Below are 17,140 nucleotides of genomic sequence, written 5' to 3' on the forward strand. Positions count from 1 at the left end.
GGCTGCACTGGCACTTCCTTGCTTTGGGGGTTCGAAAACCCAGACAGTAGTGCCAGCGGTGTCCGAGCGGCGCCTGCTGGGGGCGGAGGGAGACAAGCCTGGACTGAGCTCCGGGACTCGCAGGGCTTGGCTTTGCGTCTTCCGAGCTCGTGAGGGGGCCTGCCCCTCCCCCGACCTGAGGCTGCTCACTGGTGGAGGCTGCAGCCTGGAAAGGGGCCCTCCTTACCTGAGGGGTTGCTGGGCTGGGTGGGTGGAGGGGAGACCCCAGTGCCCCAGCGTCATGCAGGCCAGAGGGCCAAGATCAAAGAGATGAAACTAATCAGCTCTCACAGAATGAAGGGGAGGATTTTACAAGGTAATTTACTTTAAAGCACTTAGGAATTTTGTTGAGGGGCCCTGTAAATGTAAGGTAATAAAAGTTATTATTATTTTTATGATCTTCATAAAATCTTCCAGCAGGCGGGACCTCAGAGGTCGTCTTATACTGGCAGCCATTTACCAGATGGGAAAACTGAGGTCCGGGGGCGTTAAGTGACTTGACCAAGGCTGCAGGGAGTTCTGGGGGCAGAGTCAGGACTGGATTCTCAGTGCCTCTCCCTGGAACCAGGGTCATCCATAGCTGGGGTACGCTTGTCCCTCCCAGGAAGACTGTGAGGCTGCCAGAATAGGCACAGATTGAAGTCTGCCCTGGGGCACCTCCCCGGTTTGCTCTGAGATGCCCATGGGGTTACCAGCCAAAAGCCAGGGGACAGGAGGGGCTCCAGAGGGTGCCAGGCTGCCTCTGGATGCTTCTGACTAAATCACTGCACTGACTCCAGCAATGGCATGATTTCCCTGGCCAGGTGGCTCCCTGTTCTTGTCCTATCCGGGCCCAGGCCCTTAAGGAGTCCCCAGCACACCTAAAGGTGCTTCCTTTTGAGTGACCAAGTCTCTTTCATGCTCCACCTCCACACCTGTCCCCTTACCCTGCAGTCAAGGTTCCCCCCATCCTGCTGAAGTTAAGGCCAGGCCACCCCCTGCCCCCTCGGGAGGGGCTAGCCCTGTCAGCAGCAGTGAAGGTCTCTTTGATTGATTCACTCCCTCTCCGGCTTCTCTTGTTTGCTGCCTTTTTGAGAGTGGCTGCCCAGGTCCCCTGCTGCTCCACTTGTGTTCTCTGGTCTGAGAGAGTGTTTTCCTCCCTCCATCGGGTACTCTCCATCTATTTGTCTCATGGGTGGCAAACCATGCAAGGGGTTGTGGGAACTTGGTCTCAGCCCAGGCTCGGGGGCAATGTTGCATTTGTGTGTAGGGGGCGGGGGCAGGGGCAGGGGACAGGCTGGGAGGTACTTTCTTACCTGCTTTGGGGTTCAAGAGTGGAGTTTTTCCTTAAATTCAAGGTTGTGTCATTAACCTTTGGGGTGATTGAAGCCACCAGCACTCTATGTCACTTCGGAGCCTATGAGCCCCATTCTCCAATCATGACACAGAGTGAGGGACCAAACAGTGGTCTCCCCTTGAGACAAACCTCACATGGGCTGCTGCCAGATTTCATCTAGACTTAGCTTAGTCTATTTCAGGTACAGGACCCAGGCAGCATCAACTGTTTATACCTAAGCCACCATTTGATCATTTTCCCTTCCTGTGGTATTGCACAATTCACACTCGTCTCCCAAAATGAGTAAGCTATGCTGTAGAAAGGGCAGAGACGACGTGACATGAGGATTTGAGGTACTGAGTAGGGGAGGAGCGGCAAGTGCCTGGCATAGAGATGGTGCTTAAGAAAGGGTCACTGTTGTCACTATTGTTGTTGTTTTTACCCTATAAGCCAAGGTCATGGGGAGTGGTTCCCAGCCCACCACCAGATAGGCCTCGAACGCCTATTCCTCACCCAAGACCCTTTCTTTACTTCCTTCCATGGCTCCGTCCCTGTGTCTCAACTTGCCCACTAGCAGCCTTGGGCTCCACTCCCAGGTACTCTGATGGGAGGCGTCTGGGGGAGCCTGGACGTCTGCATTTTAACAAGCGCCTGCAAGGGTTTTCATGTGCTTCTAAGCTTGGGCACTGCTGGTGGACATCCTGAGGAGGTTGGAAGCAGGGCAGTAGCAGCCCAGCCAGCTGGTCTGGAATGTTCTTTCAGGAGAATGGTTCTTAGGGGAGAGACAAAAGGGGGTGTGAGTTGAGTGAGCCAGGCAGTGGGACCCTGAGTGAGGTGAGGAAGCCAGCTCCTGGAGGCTCCAAAGGCAGAAAGTTTAGTGCTGGGAGCTAATCACAATAAAAGCCAAACAACACGCGAGGGAGCAGGATGAAAGTTTAATTACATGGTGTGGCTAAGCTGTAATTATTAATTACTGACAGCAAAAAATAACTTATTGATCAGGGCCTCTTGCTAATTACCACAAGGCCGGGTGTCATGCATGCCTGGGGCTCAGCTGGTATGTGTCAAACACCCCACACAAGAGTGGGCCAAGGGTGTCCCTGCTCCCTACATCTCCTTCTCCCAGGGCCAGAGCGGTGGCTCTCCACCCTGCACTCCTCTCTCCTTACCCTGTGCGCCCCTTGGTTCAGCTGAGGTGCTGTGCAGCATTCTGGCTGTGGTGAGATCAGCGACACAGTTTGGTGCTTCTGTTCCCTGCAGACCTCCCCTACCTGCGCTAAACAGACTCAGGACCCCCACTCACAGTCCGAATCACGCCGGCGGCCTGACACCTGCCTCAGAAACCCTCTCTTACATGCATTTGTTCGGCAAATATTTATCAACCACCTCTCCCTACATCCCCCCCTGGAAGGCCAGAGTGGGGCCAGGAGCCTTGTTCCATCAGGGAAGGGAGGCTGGGAAAGAGGCCAAGTCCTTTACAGCAGTTCTCTGTTTAAACGGTGCCTGAACGGCCGACTTTAAAATGAGGTGTTAAACTGTATTGGTATGCATTTGACTTTGTACTGGAGGACACAGTTGGGCTGTACGCTAACCGGTGAGGGAGAATGAACTTGTCCTCCGTCCTTAGGACTATCGTGAGTCAGTGCATTAGACTTGAAAGAAACATGAAAAGGCATCTAGTGCTGTCCTCTGCCCATAAATGTGGCACAAGTAACCCTCCGATGTCTGCTTGCATAGCCCTGGTGATGGAGGACTCACTACTTTATAAAAGCTGGTTGGTAGACAGTTGTGCTCTGTGTTGATGAAGAAATCAGCCTCCCTGTGGCTGGTTATCCTAAGATTTGGCTGCAGTTGAAGGAGTCCTCTGATTGGCTGGAACCTCCCTCCCGATCCCTCTGACTCCTGGGACCTCAGGGAGTCAGGAGATGGAGTTGGAATTGACGTTGGGTGTCAGGGTGCTGCCTGTGGGATTTCTGCTCTGGCTTTCCCTGGAGCACATGGCCACAGCCAGCCCTGGAGCTGCCTAAAGTGGGGGGAATTAGTCATCATAATTTGGGGCCTTGGGATGCCAATAGCAACAAATGGGCCAGCAGCGACTGCCGGCAGCGCCCCAGGCCTGCAATGGAAAGGAAAACAAGCCGGGTTGCCGAGACATCCTGGTCGCTCCTTGTCATCCCACCCCTGCTGGGAGAAGGCAGGGCCAGTGAGTGGTGCTGGGCAAGGGACAGGCCTGCGGGGAATGGAGGGAGGGCTGCACAGCTGGGCTGGTCACACTCCTGGAGCCGGGTGCCTGGGCCAGGAAGCCCCTCTGGGCCTGGGAGCCCTGCGACGACTCCGCACGTGGCTCCCAGTCCAGGTTCTGGCCCCTTCCAGTCTCCCCTCCACCTCTGAGCGGCCCCGAGCTAAGGCTCAGTTTTCTCATCTGTAAAACGAGGACGAGTTCAAAATAAGTGTATCTACCTCATAAGGCTTGTTGTTTTGTTTTGTTTTTTACATTAAAGGAGATTATCCCAATCCCCTTTAAAATGCTCGTAATGAGTGGTAAATGCTTATAATGTGTTGGCCACAAGGTATGAGGGTGTCTCAGTCCTCACCCGCTCCCTCCCACAGTCCAAGCTCGTCGTCCCTCACTGCCATCCACAGCACTGACCACCTTCTGCCCCTAGAACTTACCTGTCTAGCTCTGGCCTCCCACCTGGAACATGACGTTCCTGCCGACCCTGTGGCCACACCCACTCCTCACGTCCTAGGTCTTTCCTCTAATGTCCCTTCTCTGGCCCTGAACACCCATCGTGTGGCATCACCCTTGCCCTGCTTTGCTTTCTCCACCGCACTTAGCTCCGTGGGACATGTATTGACTTGGCTGTTTGTTTATTGTGGGTCTCTCCCTTGGGGGCAGGGACTTTATTTGCTTGTTGCCACTGCATTCCCAGTCTTGAGGACAGTGCCTGGTGCAGAGAAGGAGCTGGACGAATAGGAGTGAGTGAATGAAGAATGACTGACTGACTGACTGAATGGATGAATGAATGGATACTTCAAAAGTCATGAAGCCCTTTGTCATCTGGCCTTTGCCTACTTCTCTAGCTTCTGCTCTGGCCACCCATCCACTGTCACAGACTTATCTGCATATCACATACAGCCCCTGTCATGGAGCCCTCGCCGTGCTGCACAGCCGTGCACCCCAAGGATGAGAGCCCTGCCCTCCAGAGAGTCCAGTCTAGGCCTACATCAAACAGAGTAGTGCTGCCCTTGAGCCCAGAGCCTCTGCTCAGGCTTTCTCACCCTCATTTCCTGCTCGTCCCACCTCTGGCCCAACAGGCGAAGCTGCCTCTAGCAGCGTGGCCTCTGCAGGTGGCCCCTAGGTTCTTACTGAGCCCCTACCAGCTGAACTCCACCTGTGGGATGTGGAAGAAATTGGGAATACAGGTAGCAGGCTTGGGGGTAATGCCCATCCATGCAGAGGGGCACCATATGACATCCATAAGAGAGGGAAGAGGAGTTGCATCATCAATTAAATACTGTAGCCTGTATCACTTCCCCTTGTAGCACATTGGCCAGAGCTGATCGTGTGGTCCCACCCAAAGGCAAGGGAGCTGGGAATGCAGGCGTCTGTGTGCTGGGAAAGAGACCAGCAGTTCCATGTGCACTGGTGATATCTGGGGTCAGGGGCCATCTCTAAAGCATCCCTGAGTTACCCCCTGTCTGTGCTATTACTTTCCTGCTTTTTGGGGTTTCTTCTTAAGCTGTTGAGATGTGGCGTGAATAGTAGTCAATGGCTTGGGATTGGGCTGACCTGGGCTCAAGCTCTGCTACTTTGTGTGACTCTGTGCCACTGTGGGTTCAGTCACACACCGTCGGCCACCGTTTCCAAATGCAGGAGCAGAGCACTGGCCCCCCGAGCCTGTCATAGCGTAAACATTTAATAAGCTAATTTAATTATATTTGTGCTCCTGTGTTTGCCCCTCCAAATGGTCTTAAGATAGGGTGTCAGGTTGCATTTAGCTTTCAGATTCTCTCCTTCGGTACCTGTCCTCGGTATTTCACCCACATCTTCTTTTTGCCCACTTCCTTTGCTTCATCCCCAGTTGGAGTGATTTGGTCTTTTCTCCCCACCTAGAGATCTACAGAGGGGGCATATACTGACATTGGGTGTGCACTTTCTATGTGTCACACCATGTTAGGTGCATCACAACCTGCCTCCTTCCTCCCTCGACTCCAACATGCGGGTAAACAGAGGTTCAGAGTGACTAACTGCCCAAGACCCCACAGCCAGGAAGCCAAAAGGTCAGGATGTGAACCCAGGGTTCTATGGCTGCAATACCTGTCATCTTTCCACTGTTCCTGGATGCCCTTTGCCTCCTCAGCATCCTTCACTGGTACCTCCCTGGGGAGAGATGCTGAGGCAGGTGAGCTGTTAGAAGACCTGGGGTGGTCCAGGGCAGGTAGTAGAATTTGGGAATAACCCCAGAATTCCAGACCCTCCTGCCTCTTGCCTCCTCCCCGGTTGTGTCCTCCTGGGCCTCAGGTTGGCACAATTCAAGAGGTCAGGACGGGAACCCCCTTTCCCTTGCTGCTCTCCTTATCTCCCTGTGCCCTCCCTGGGGTTGGGGTGACCTAGAGACATTTGGGAGTTTCTTGAAGGTCATTTGGGGCCTTGAGGATGGCTTGCCAGGGTCCGAGCCACACGTTTTCTGCACTGAATGGGGCAGGGCAGAAAAGTGGTACATGTGTGACCCCATACAGGAAGCTCTCCGTGACCCGAAGGGGTGATGAAAACTTGACGATGTGATGACCCCAAGGGGAGCAGATATTATTTGTCATAACTTGGCCCATTCTGGGACTTCGGCTTCTGGGGTGGATTCCGCTGACTCTCAAGGGCCTGCTGAAGCTGAACCCTGAACAGCCGCCCACCCCTCCACCTCCGCCCAGGGCACCTCTATGGAGATGCAGATGTGCAAACGAGGGAGACAGTTGCCTTGCCACAGAATCTGAGTCACGGTCAGAAATAATGGCTGGATACCCGGACACTGAGGTTGTCACTGCTGAGTGTGAGTCAGTTGTGAATCTGGTTGCAGATGCCCTGTTCCCTGCTTTGGGCTTTGAGCGCCGGTCCGAGTGTGTCGTCAGAGGGCCCTGGTGGACAGCGCAGGCCTCTAAGGAGCCTGAAACAGGGATGACTCCCCGGGTTCAAATCCTCCTTGTCATCTACTGCCTGGGTGACCTTAAGCCAATCCCTGTCTTGGTTTCTTCCTCTGTGGAATGGGGACAACAGTGGTCCTTACCCCGCTGGGTTGTGGCTGGGTTTAATAGGGTACACTGAGCATTTAGGACAGCACCCCATGTGTAGTAAACTCTGGGTAAGTGTTTGTCGTAGTCGTTATTGTCCTCTCGGTGTCAGGGAAGCAAGGCCAGCTTTGCAGCTTGGCACGTGCCCTGTCTTCCAATGCCTCTGCTCCCTTCAGCTCTCACAGACCTGCTGCTGGCGTCTGAACTTCCACTGTTAGGGATTTATGTGTTTGTTAAGACATTATCTGCCTCTAGCTAAAATTGCAAATATGCCACAGAGAACCCACATATTAAATTGTTATCTGCTCTTCAGGCCTTAAGGTGAATGTTTTTCCTGGATCCTTCAAAAAAAGACCTCCACTTTCTGTGGGTATCTTTCACAGACATCTCATTTTCTCTCCCCACAACCTGTGAAGCAGTTTGGACAGCAGGTGTTAACATTATTAACCTTATTAGCCTTGAAGTTCAGAAAGATTAAGGTACTCGCCAAGGTCACAGGGACATTGCTTTTGATGAAGACATGAACCTTCAGGAATAGCTCCCCATGCTGCTTCAGGACTTGGGAGTTGTCTGGTCTGACAGCAGGATTCCTTCCCCCCAGCATGGCGGAGCACAGGGGTAGGGCACGGGGTGCCGCCTGATGGTCTCTCCTCCTCTCTTGGGGCCCCGTCTGCTGTCCTGCATGGTCTTAATGATAGGATCTGAACACTGAGACCCCTCACCTCACCTGCCCTCCCACCCCACCGCTGGGCTTCACCCTGGTCGCTCCCCTACTGCTGTGGCATCCACACCAAGCCCTGCACAACCAGGCCCTATGTACCACTGTGGCCTCCCCTTCTCCTCCCCCTGCCCAGCCATCTACCCTGCTCAGTGGCCCTCAGCACCCAGAAAGCCATCAGCCCCCTTCCCTCCTGTCTCCTGTCCCTTCCCCTCACTCCCCACCCCAGGCCCAACAGCTGCAACGCATCCTCCCCAAATGCCCCTGGGCTCTCAGGATGCCAACGGTCTAGATGTGTCATTTGGCACTTTGGCCTTGTTGATTCTGAATTACCTTTTAATGTCTGTGTGACTGATTTCTTTAATTATAAACCCCTTGAGTTTAGTTAAAAACCCTTCATCAACAAGGATGGAGGTATTAGACATAAATTATTGTTCCCAATTAATGAACTTCACCCTTTAAAGAAGGGTCTCCAGGGGTAGCAGTAATGTCGGAGAGAAGGTAACAGGTGCGTGACACCGCGGAGGGCTCAGAGACCGAGACTGATTCCCAGTGGGTCCCTCTGGGCCCGTGTCGTCCCCAGGAAAACGAGGCATGAATGCAGCATGTCCAAGCTCTCCCGTGAGGGACTCCAGTGGTGGGGAGCGGTAGGGCACGCAGCCTGAAGCTGCCCGCTGTCCACGTGCCCTTTTCCTTTCTCATATTTTAATTTTTAAATATGTGAAATTTTGTATTCCACCCTACAGTCTCTCTGAATTCTATTTTAACACGCAGAGGGTATTTTAAAGCCAATTAATGCTGCTGGAAGATGCAGTACCCCTGCCCCATGGCTCCCTGGACCCCCGGGGATATATGTCAAAACTTGGTTTTGAAAGTCTTGAATGAAATGATCTCCTGGGTCACATCACATGTAAGACTTTCTGATACTTTACACATTTCAACCATTTACATTTAAATTTTTCTATAATTTTAACCTACCTCCTAAAGCCGTTGTGTCCTGGGCCACCATAACCATCCTCCATGACTGATGCCGTGCCTTCAAGGGTGGTGGGTATGAGGATGAGGAGGCTGCCAGCGCCTCCCAAGGGCACCCTGCTCCAGGGGTGATTGGCCTTTCCCGGGCCCTCTCTTAGCTTCAGCCAGTCTGCTCCATGCCATTAGGGAACTTGTCCCTGGACCAGGGGCGGTGCTTGTCTGGGCCAACTATCCAGGCATTAGCCACGCCATTGGAGCATGACCGAAGAAGAGTTGGGGGCAGGGCACTGAGTGAGGCCCGAAGACTCTCCTAATAGGAAGGTTTGGTCCATGATAACTATGTGCACTGCAAGGGGCCTTTTTCATGTATGTGTGGGTGCCTTTCAGGAGAGCTGAGGGTACCGGAGGGCCGTCCATCCTCTGGCCAGGTGGGGCCTTCGCTCTCCTGCATCAGCTCCAGCAGCTCTGAGCTCTGTGCCTGCCCACGTAGCACTAACTAGGTATTCTAAGTCATCGGTTTCAGTCGCCCCTCCCTACTCCTCTTGAGGCTCTTGGGTTTCCAGAAGTGGACTCCAAAGCATTTCTGTACTCCCCAGCTCCGTGAGGCAGCCAGCCTTCCCCAGCACTGTCTACGTCTCTCGCTGCCCTAACTCAAGGACCCAGCACGTGGTCGGAGGAAATGCTGCTGACCGTGCCCAGCACTCACGCCTCCTTGCTCAGTCAACCTTGACATCTCCTCCCCATGGGCAGCATGCACATTGGCTTCACCCCGCTCTGGCTGGCTCAGCCAAGTAGCCCTTGACCTCCCCACTTGGAGCCCCTTCTCCCACCCCTGGCAGAGTGAGAGGAGGCAGGGGGTTGGCTGGCTGGTGGGTAGGCCATCAGGGCCCAGAGCTACCGAGGAGGGCCTAGGGGAGTTCCGTCTGTATTAGCTCTGCCCCAAGCTCATTATCGAGCTGTGCATCACTGGGTGAAAAACAGTTGTCGTCAGAACAGTAATAAATACGCTGCTGTCATTGTTGATGTGATTGCACTAATGAAGAGAAATCAGCCAGGGTGAGCACGGCCGCTTCTGGCTACGGCTCCATTGGCTGGAGAGGTCTGTCCACTGCCTGTTTTCCCTGCCCCGGGACGACAGACGTCTGGACGTCCTGGAGAAGAAGAGAGGTGTTGACACTTAACCCCTCTTTCCTAAGGCCTTAGTAGATGAAGAGCCTAGAAGGTGCTAGAAACCTCCAGGAAAAAGGAACATTGTTTGGCCCCAGGGTGTGAAGGAGGCTGTGATAAGCGACCAGCCGGGACCTTGGACCCACTTGCAGAGGCAAGTGGTCAGGCTGGGTGCTTTTGATGGTTCAGCTCCACCTCGGAGCCTGGTTGGAGCTGCCTTAGGAAGGCGTGGGGAGAAACACAGGCCCATTGTCTGCAGCCCCTGCCTGCCACCTCGCCAGCAATGTTAAGTCTTATTGTCTGTCCAGGAACTTGGAATGTCCAGCCCAGCGTGCGGGGAGTAGGACTTGAACTCCAACTTGTCTTGCGCCTCTGCTGTGGAAGAGCTCAAGGGGCCCTGGATACTTTGAGCCAGGCTAAGAGGTCAGCCTGTGGCAGAAACGTGCCTCTGAGATGCTGATGGATGGGGGCAGGGAGCGGCCCCATCATAGTACCAGGGCTGGGGCTCCTAGGGGTTGGAGGAAGGCCAAATGATCAAGGAGTGTCCTTGCATATGGGGCCTCAGAAGCACATTCTTGGAGCCCACATATAACTTGCCTTATGACGGGGGTGAGAGGGTAGCCAGAGCACACCGGAGCCTGCATTGGATCCCCTGGAGGGCTTGCTCTTCAGAGCAATGCAGAGCCCCAGCCCCACCCGCAGTGCTTCTGATGTGGCCAGTTGGGGTGGGGCCTGGGAATTTGCATTTCTAACTAGTTCCCAAGTGTTGCTGCTGCCCCTCACTGTTCAGGGGACCACACACTTTGAGAAGAACTAGCCCTGGGTTTGAGGACAACTGGGAGGGCTGTGGTGGTGGCTGTGATAAGCCACTTCAGCTCCGGGGGACTCTGTCCACTTCTACTGCAGAGGACTGCGGGGAAGCTCAAGTAAGACAGCACATGAAATTCCCTCAAGGCCTTGCACGTGGAGGTACATGACCCCGGCTTATTCCTTTCTTCTCTCCTCCTCACTAGGAGCTCTTGCTCCCAATGTCCTTCCTTAAAAGCAAACAAATTTCCAACCCAGAGGACTCTTTCCTGGGAGACAAAGGGCAGGAATGACCTTATCACTGGCTAGAGCAACTTTTGCTGGAAGCTCCAAAGTAACCCTAATGTGTTGATGGATAACAAAAGCTGTGAAGCTCTGTTCACTCATTAAGCATTTTCTAAGCACCTACTGTGTGCCACACACAGTGCCTGGGATCTAGCAAGTCTCAGGAAGATCCGTGTTGTTAAATTGTTTGCCGTCAAGAAAGGGCATCAAGCTTGAGGCCGGTAATAAAGGGTCACATGAAAGGTGCTGAGAGAAGGTGGGAACCGGGGGATCGGCTGTCCAGAGGGGTGACCTGCATGCAAAGCTGCCCCGGAAGAGGTGACCTGTGAGCTGAGGTCTCGTAGGGTGGCGGTGCCCTGTGTTCTGTGGGGAACACTGGGCACTCTGTTTCTGTTTGGGCTCAATAAACAGTTCGTGTTTAAAAAATACAACTTGATCATTTCTGACATCTGTGTGAAACCTGAAATTGTCACCAAAGTCAAGATAACACATCTACCACCTCCAAAAGCCTCCTTGTGCCCTTAGTAACCCTTCTCTGCCTGGTTGAGGTGCTTTTCTTTTTTTCTTCTCTTTTCTTTTCTTTTAGTTCTTTTACCACTGAATTACCTCTGCACCTTTTCGGAAATCAGTTGCCCACATATGTGGGTCTATTTCTGGACACCAATTGGCTTCATTTACCTGTCTGTCTTTACTCCAGCAGCCCACTGTCCAGGCTCCTGGTGGCTGCGTGGGAAGCCTTGAAACCACGCAGTGGTGGCACTGAGTTTGTTCGTTCTCAGAGTGCTGCGGGCTGTTCTAGGCCCTGTGCACTTCCACACGGGTTTAAGAATCCGCTTGTCTGTCTTCAGAATCAGTTTGCATTTCAGTATGAGTTTTAGAGTCCTATTTTTTCCCAAAAACTCCAGCTGGGATTTCCCACTGGGGTTGCATTGATAACACAGATAAAAATGAGCGCTCACATCTCCACCACCTTGAGCTTTCCGGCCTCTCCTTTAGTTCTTTGGTTTTGTTTAGCAACGTGCTATGGGTTTCAAAGTACAGGTTTTGCACGTTGCTTGTCAGATTTAGCCCTAAATATTTCATATTTCTGATGCAATTGTAAATGTTATTTTTTATTTCAGCTCCCCGTTGTCTGTCTCCAGGGTACAGAAACACGGTTGATTTTGACATGTTGATCTTGTACCCTGAGACTTGGCTGGACTCGATGATTAGTTCTGGTAACTTTTTTGTAGACTTCATCGGATTTTCTACATAGATGATCAGGTTATCTCCAAATGCGGCACTTTAACTTCTTTTCCAACCTGGATCCCATTTCTCTTTCTCGACCTATTATGAGCACAAGAACCTCTAAGGGCCCTTTGTTTTCATCCTCTCTGTTGCCAAGCAGCAGTTATGGGCAGCAAATTCACACCTACGTGGCCGCTAACCACCGAGGTCAGACTGTGCTCAGCCACTTTCTTGAGTGGCTTGCTGAAACCCGGCCCCACCCTCAGGGTGCGTCCACTCAGGGGCACGTGCTCTCTTTGGCATCACCAGCCTGTAAAGGCTCTGCTAGCTTCAGGGGGGAGCAGCACTCAAAAGCGCAGCGACTCTCCCGTCTGTCTACATGTGTGATGAGCACAGGTGTTTGGGGCTTGTGGTCTTCTTCCCCACACCCCTCCTCTGGCCCTAGGTCCTGGTGCCTCTCTAAGGTGCAGCCGACCACCTGAAATTGTAAGGGAACTCAGAAAACCATTGAGGTCAGTTACAAAGGGCTCCTCGGTTTTATAAAGGAAGACGTGGGGATGAGGGAACCAAGGAAGGCATCCCAAGCCACAGAGCTTGGGACTTCAGCTCCTTTGCAGGCTCCACCCCACACAGATCTTGGCCTTCCGATTCTCACCGTAGTTGAAAAGATGGCCTCTGGCAAGACCGTGATGTCTCGGAACCCTCTTTCTCAGCTCTGTGCGAGCTATGGGAGGGTCACGTCAGCTGAACTGGGAGGTGGAAGACCTGCAGAACAGCTGGGGCCGTGAGCCAGAGGAGCAGGCTGGGGTCCAGGGCATCTGGGCGCAGACAGCCCAGCCATGGAGCAGCTAAGGTCATTGCCAGGGGAGGGAGAGTGAGTCAAGAGCCAGCCACTGGAGTGTGAATTTGGAAAGGGGCTACCCTCTCACCTTTCTGCCCCCGTGCCCCAGGGTCATTCTAAGGTTCCCTCTTTGCAGGGGTGGGAGGCAGGGAGGCAGGGGTGACGGGCCTTGGGCTGGCCCCACAGCAGCACAGAGGGCTGGCCGCTGCTATCACACCCTTCACTCCCCTGTCCTGCCACTAGCCTCTGGTTGCTGGTTTATGGATGAACCCCCACCCCAAGACGTCTGGCTTAGGATCCCCCCTGCTCTCCCAGCTCTTAGCCCCAGACACACAGGGCCCATGAGCGGGGCAGGGGGGGCCTGCAGCCCATCCCCTGACAGCAAGTTTGGTGTCCCCAGAGCTCAGTGTGGGATAACAAAAGCTCCCACTGACAGAGCCTTTGCTGGGAGCCAGACATTGCACTCACCGCTTTGTTTACATGGGTGGTCTGGGCCTCTCAACAACCCTTTGAGGAAGCATACCTTACCATTATATGAATTTGGAAACTGAGGCCCAGGGACATGGAGCAACCTATCCAAAATCTCATAGTTGATAAAGGGTGGAATCACCAGGCAGTCGGCTCCAGAGCCTGAGTTCTCAGCTGTGGGCTGTGCTTGGAAGGCCGAGGTCCCACCCACCAGCCTGCTCTGCCCGGCTGCTTCCCTCCAAACTGCTGGTGAGCAAAGTAGTGCAGCCCCGTTCCCACGGCTGCCTAGAACATGACCTGGCTCTGCCACTTACAGGCTAAGTGACCATGGCCACCTCTTGTAGCTTTTCTGAGTCTCAGTTTCTTCATCTGTTAAGTCTGGATTTAACACAAACAAGCTCCCTTACACGCATGGGGCTGTTGGGGGGATTGTCTGATAGGATATTGGAGACCAGACCCAGCAGGGAGCCTGACCCGTGGGATGTTGCCATGAGAGTCAGAGCCCCACCCTACCTCACCCACTGCCCACCATGCTCCTGACCCCTCTGCCCAGGACTCTGCCCGCCTGTCACAGCCCCTGCCCATGACTTTGTGTTCATCCCCAGGAGCATCCTCCCCTGGAGGCCCCAGGTTCCTCCCCTCTCCAGCACCCTAGGGTCGCCATGCCTATTTCCATGTGGACCAGGGTGCCCAAGAGCACCCCAACTCAACTCCCAGGGAAGGAGGTAGCACTGAAAAAGATGCTATCTGATGAGTACAATCACCATCATCATCATCCCCTATCTGATTGAACCTAAGATCCACTGTAAGTCGTGTCATTATTTTATGTGCCCCAAAGAAAGAAGAAAGTGCTGCTATTTCGTCTGCAGTGAGATGCATCCTGGCTCTGGAGATGTAAAATGCATTTGGAATCCACGAGATTGGGTAATAGCCTCTATTTATATAATGCTAACCCTCCCCGGGCTCCGCATGTATTAGCACATTTAACCCTCACAGCAGCCCCCATCGTCTTGACCACAAATCAGGCTAGCAGAGTGGATTCAAAAAATGTAAGATGCTCCCATGGGCCCCAGGAAGGCCAAAACGGATACAAGGCTGCAGACTTAAGAGGCCACCCCAGTTGGCTGGACCCTGTCCCCGGCACAGCGGTTCCAAATTCAAGGGTGAATCCAGAAACCCTCTGGGACCCGCCGTGGTCCAGACCCCTGGGGCCGAGACCCCTGGGTTTATCCCCAAGGCACCAGAGCACTCTGCCCTCCCTTTTCACTGTCTTCTGAGAATGTGCCGTGTGCGGGGTCGGATGAAGTCTCTCTCCCCGTCTTGCCACAGGCTCCACATTCCTTCCTCAGCTCTGCCTGATGCCAGCACCTGTCTCGTGGGGACAGTGGCCCCAGAGGAATGAATGCCTGGCTTTGGTTCCTCCCCTCTGAGCTGGGACTTCCAGGCCAGGCCAGAGCCTCTCAACTGACTGCACTTGGCTCTTCTCTCCTTCTTTGGGCAATCCCAGGAGTCAAGTGAAGGCCTGGCTCCTATTACACGGAGACCCTGGGACAGGCTGGCACAGCTGAGCACCCTGCATCTGCCCAGCCCTCGGGGTTCGGGTGGTGTTGGGTGCTGGTTTCCTTGGAGAAGCCAAGGCCCTGAAGACAGCTGGCCTCTCTGGCCCCCTCCCCGGCCCTGGCAAACCCATTAATCTGTCACCACAAACCGAGGAGGACATGGGAACTGTTCTAGGCCGCCCCGAGGTACATTTCTTGGACGACAATTTCCTGGCCCTAAGACGGGCCTTCCTCGGGCCTCACCTCCCTGAGGTTTCCATTCGCATTCCAATCCTTCGGGCTGCAGGCTGCATGGAAGTGTGGGCTTGCACTGGCCTGCCCATCAAACACAGCTCTGTCTAGTTCAGTGCTGCATAGGAACAGCCCTGAGACAGGGTCCAGCCCCGGCACCATCTCTAAGCCACTGGCAGGACCCTTGACAGAATTTACAGGGCGCAGTGCAAACTGGAAATGCAGGCCTCTTGTTAACAAAGCATTAAGAATTTCAAGATGGCGATGGCACAACATTAAACCAAGGGTGGGCTCTTCCTAGCACAGGGCCCCTGCGACTATACAGGCTACTCACCAGGAGGCCGGTTCCCCTCTCCTCCCCCAGTCTCAGTTTCCTGATCTGTAAAATCAGACTGTCCAGCATCTAGGACCCTCTTTTTCAGCTTCTGCCTTCCCTTGGCCCCCACTGCCTCTCCCCGGGCTGAACAGGCCAGGGGTTGTCTTATCGCAGGCCCCAGGGTAAGACGAGGTGAGGCACAATGGTGAGAAGGCATAGAAACGTCTCCAGGAAGTTCGCCGTTTTGTCCAGGAGATCATCTCAGTCATCCTGGGCAGGACAATGGGGCTGAGGGATCTGGAATTCAGCCCCGTGTCTCGGGTGCCTGCTTGTCTGGTCCTGTCTGGTATGCACTGTCTCTGTCTCCTTATCCCATGAGCATCTGTGTACAAAAGAGCCAGTCTTCAAAGCCCGAGCACACTGCAGCCAGAATCCTGGCCCTGCTGCTTGCTAGTGTAGGGCCTTGGCCAGATACTCAAGCTCTCCCAGCCTCCATGGGCCAGCGATACATATGGCTCAGAAAATGTTAATTCTCCTATATCTAGTTTCCTCCTCTCTGTGGACTCCCTGAATCTTTGAGAGAAATCAACAAATTCCTTTTGCCACACTGGATAGATTCTCCTACTGTAGCCGGCAGTGGCGTGGGGGTACCTGGCACATAGTAGGTGCTCAGTAAATACTGGATACTGTTAACAACATTACCAGTACCTCCATTATTAGGGTTGTGTCTTCCCCAGATGAAGTCAGGTTAATTCAAGATTTGGGCTCCATCAGTGTGCTGGGCACTCTCCCTACCCCTCTGCCTCCCAAACCAGCATCACTGGGAGTCAGCTACAAATGCAGAATCTCAAGCCCCACCCCAGAGCAGATGAATCAGCATCTGTATTTTAAGATCCCCAGGTGACGTATAGGTACATTAAGGCTTGGGAAGCACAAGAGCTCATTTGCCACTGTTGCTATCTTAAGATAAATTCTAAGAGGGCAGAGTCCCTTCTAAGGTTGTGCTATCAGTCGAAACTGCCGGCTGCCTAAAAGTGGTCTCCTTTGGGTCCCACTTCTCTCTGCTCAGAGGGTCGCCCTGCCCCTGTCCCTGCCCCAGCAGGGAGGACTGGGAGGGAGCGAGGGGCCGAGCTGTTCACCCAGTCCTCCTGGAAAAACAACCCGGAGGCCCAGCTTTGTTAATAGTTTGTCTGCGGTGCCGGCTATGATATGGGAAGGACACAAAAAGGAATCACCCGTTAAGTAAATAAAGCAGAAAATTCTCCAGGGACATGCACAGGAGAGCTCTTGAGGGAACTCATCACTTATTTCAGGGCAATTTTCTACAGCGTGGACCCACTAAACATCAGGGAAGGCAGAGCAGCCCAGCCAGACTCACAGGTGGGGGGAGGGTGTGGTGCAGAAAGCCAAACAGAGTGAACTGGAGTCCAGGTAGAGGTGGGGTACAGTGGAGTTGACCCTATAGTGAGGTCGGAGTCCCACAGCATAAGGCTAGAATTGTGACACCCTCCTGCCCATCCTTGCCTTTGCAGAGTGGAGAGAGTGCTGAACTGGGTTAGGGTGCAGTCCTATTTCCCCAGTCTCCCGCTCAAGCTCTGTGGGTCCAGAGAGGGAAGGGAAGGCCTCCTCCCTCCTTTCTCCCCACCCACAGGGGCCCTGGACAGAGTTCCAGGATTTCTATACCTCTGCTTGGCCAACTGATGGGGCCTGCAGTGCTTTACAAAACAGTGAACTAAGGTCATGGATAGAAGCTAGGATCCTGGGGCCAGACTGCCTCTGTGGCCGCGAGCAAGCAACCTAACCTCTCTGAGCCTCAGTTTCCCTACCTGTAAGGTGAGGGTGGCAACACTTGCTTCCTGAGGTGGTTGTGAGGATTAAACAAGTTATTATTTGCAAAGCTCTTACA

The 17,140-nt window shown here is 53.6% G+C and overlaps 1 protein-coding gene across 1 annotated transcript in view; it reads left to right on the plus strand.

Annotated features, from left to right (window-relative positions):
- SDK2 (sidekick cell adhesion molecule 2) overlaps window positions 1-17,140 on the plus strand; it is a 246,277-nt gene that overhangs the window by 1,638 nt on the left and 227,499 nt on the right. The gene's annotated exons all lie outside the window — the stretch shown is intronic.

This window comes from Phyllostomus hastatus, unplaced genomic scaffold (assembly GCF_019186645.2).
Source record: "Phyllostomus hastatus isolate PE091 unplaced genomic scaffold, TTU_PhHast_1.1 phas_contig_210, whole genome shotgun sequence".
Classification (NCBI taxonomy): Eukaryota; Metazoa; Chordata; class Mammalia; order Chiroptera; family Phyllostomidae; genus Phyllostomus; species Phyllostomus hastatus.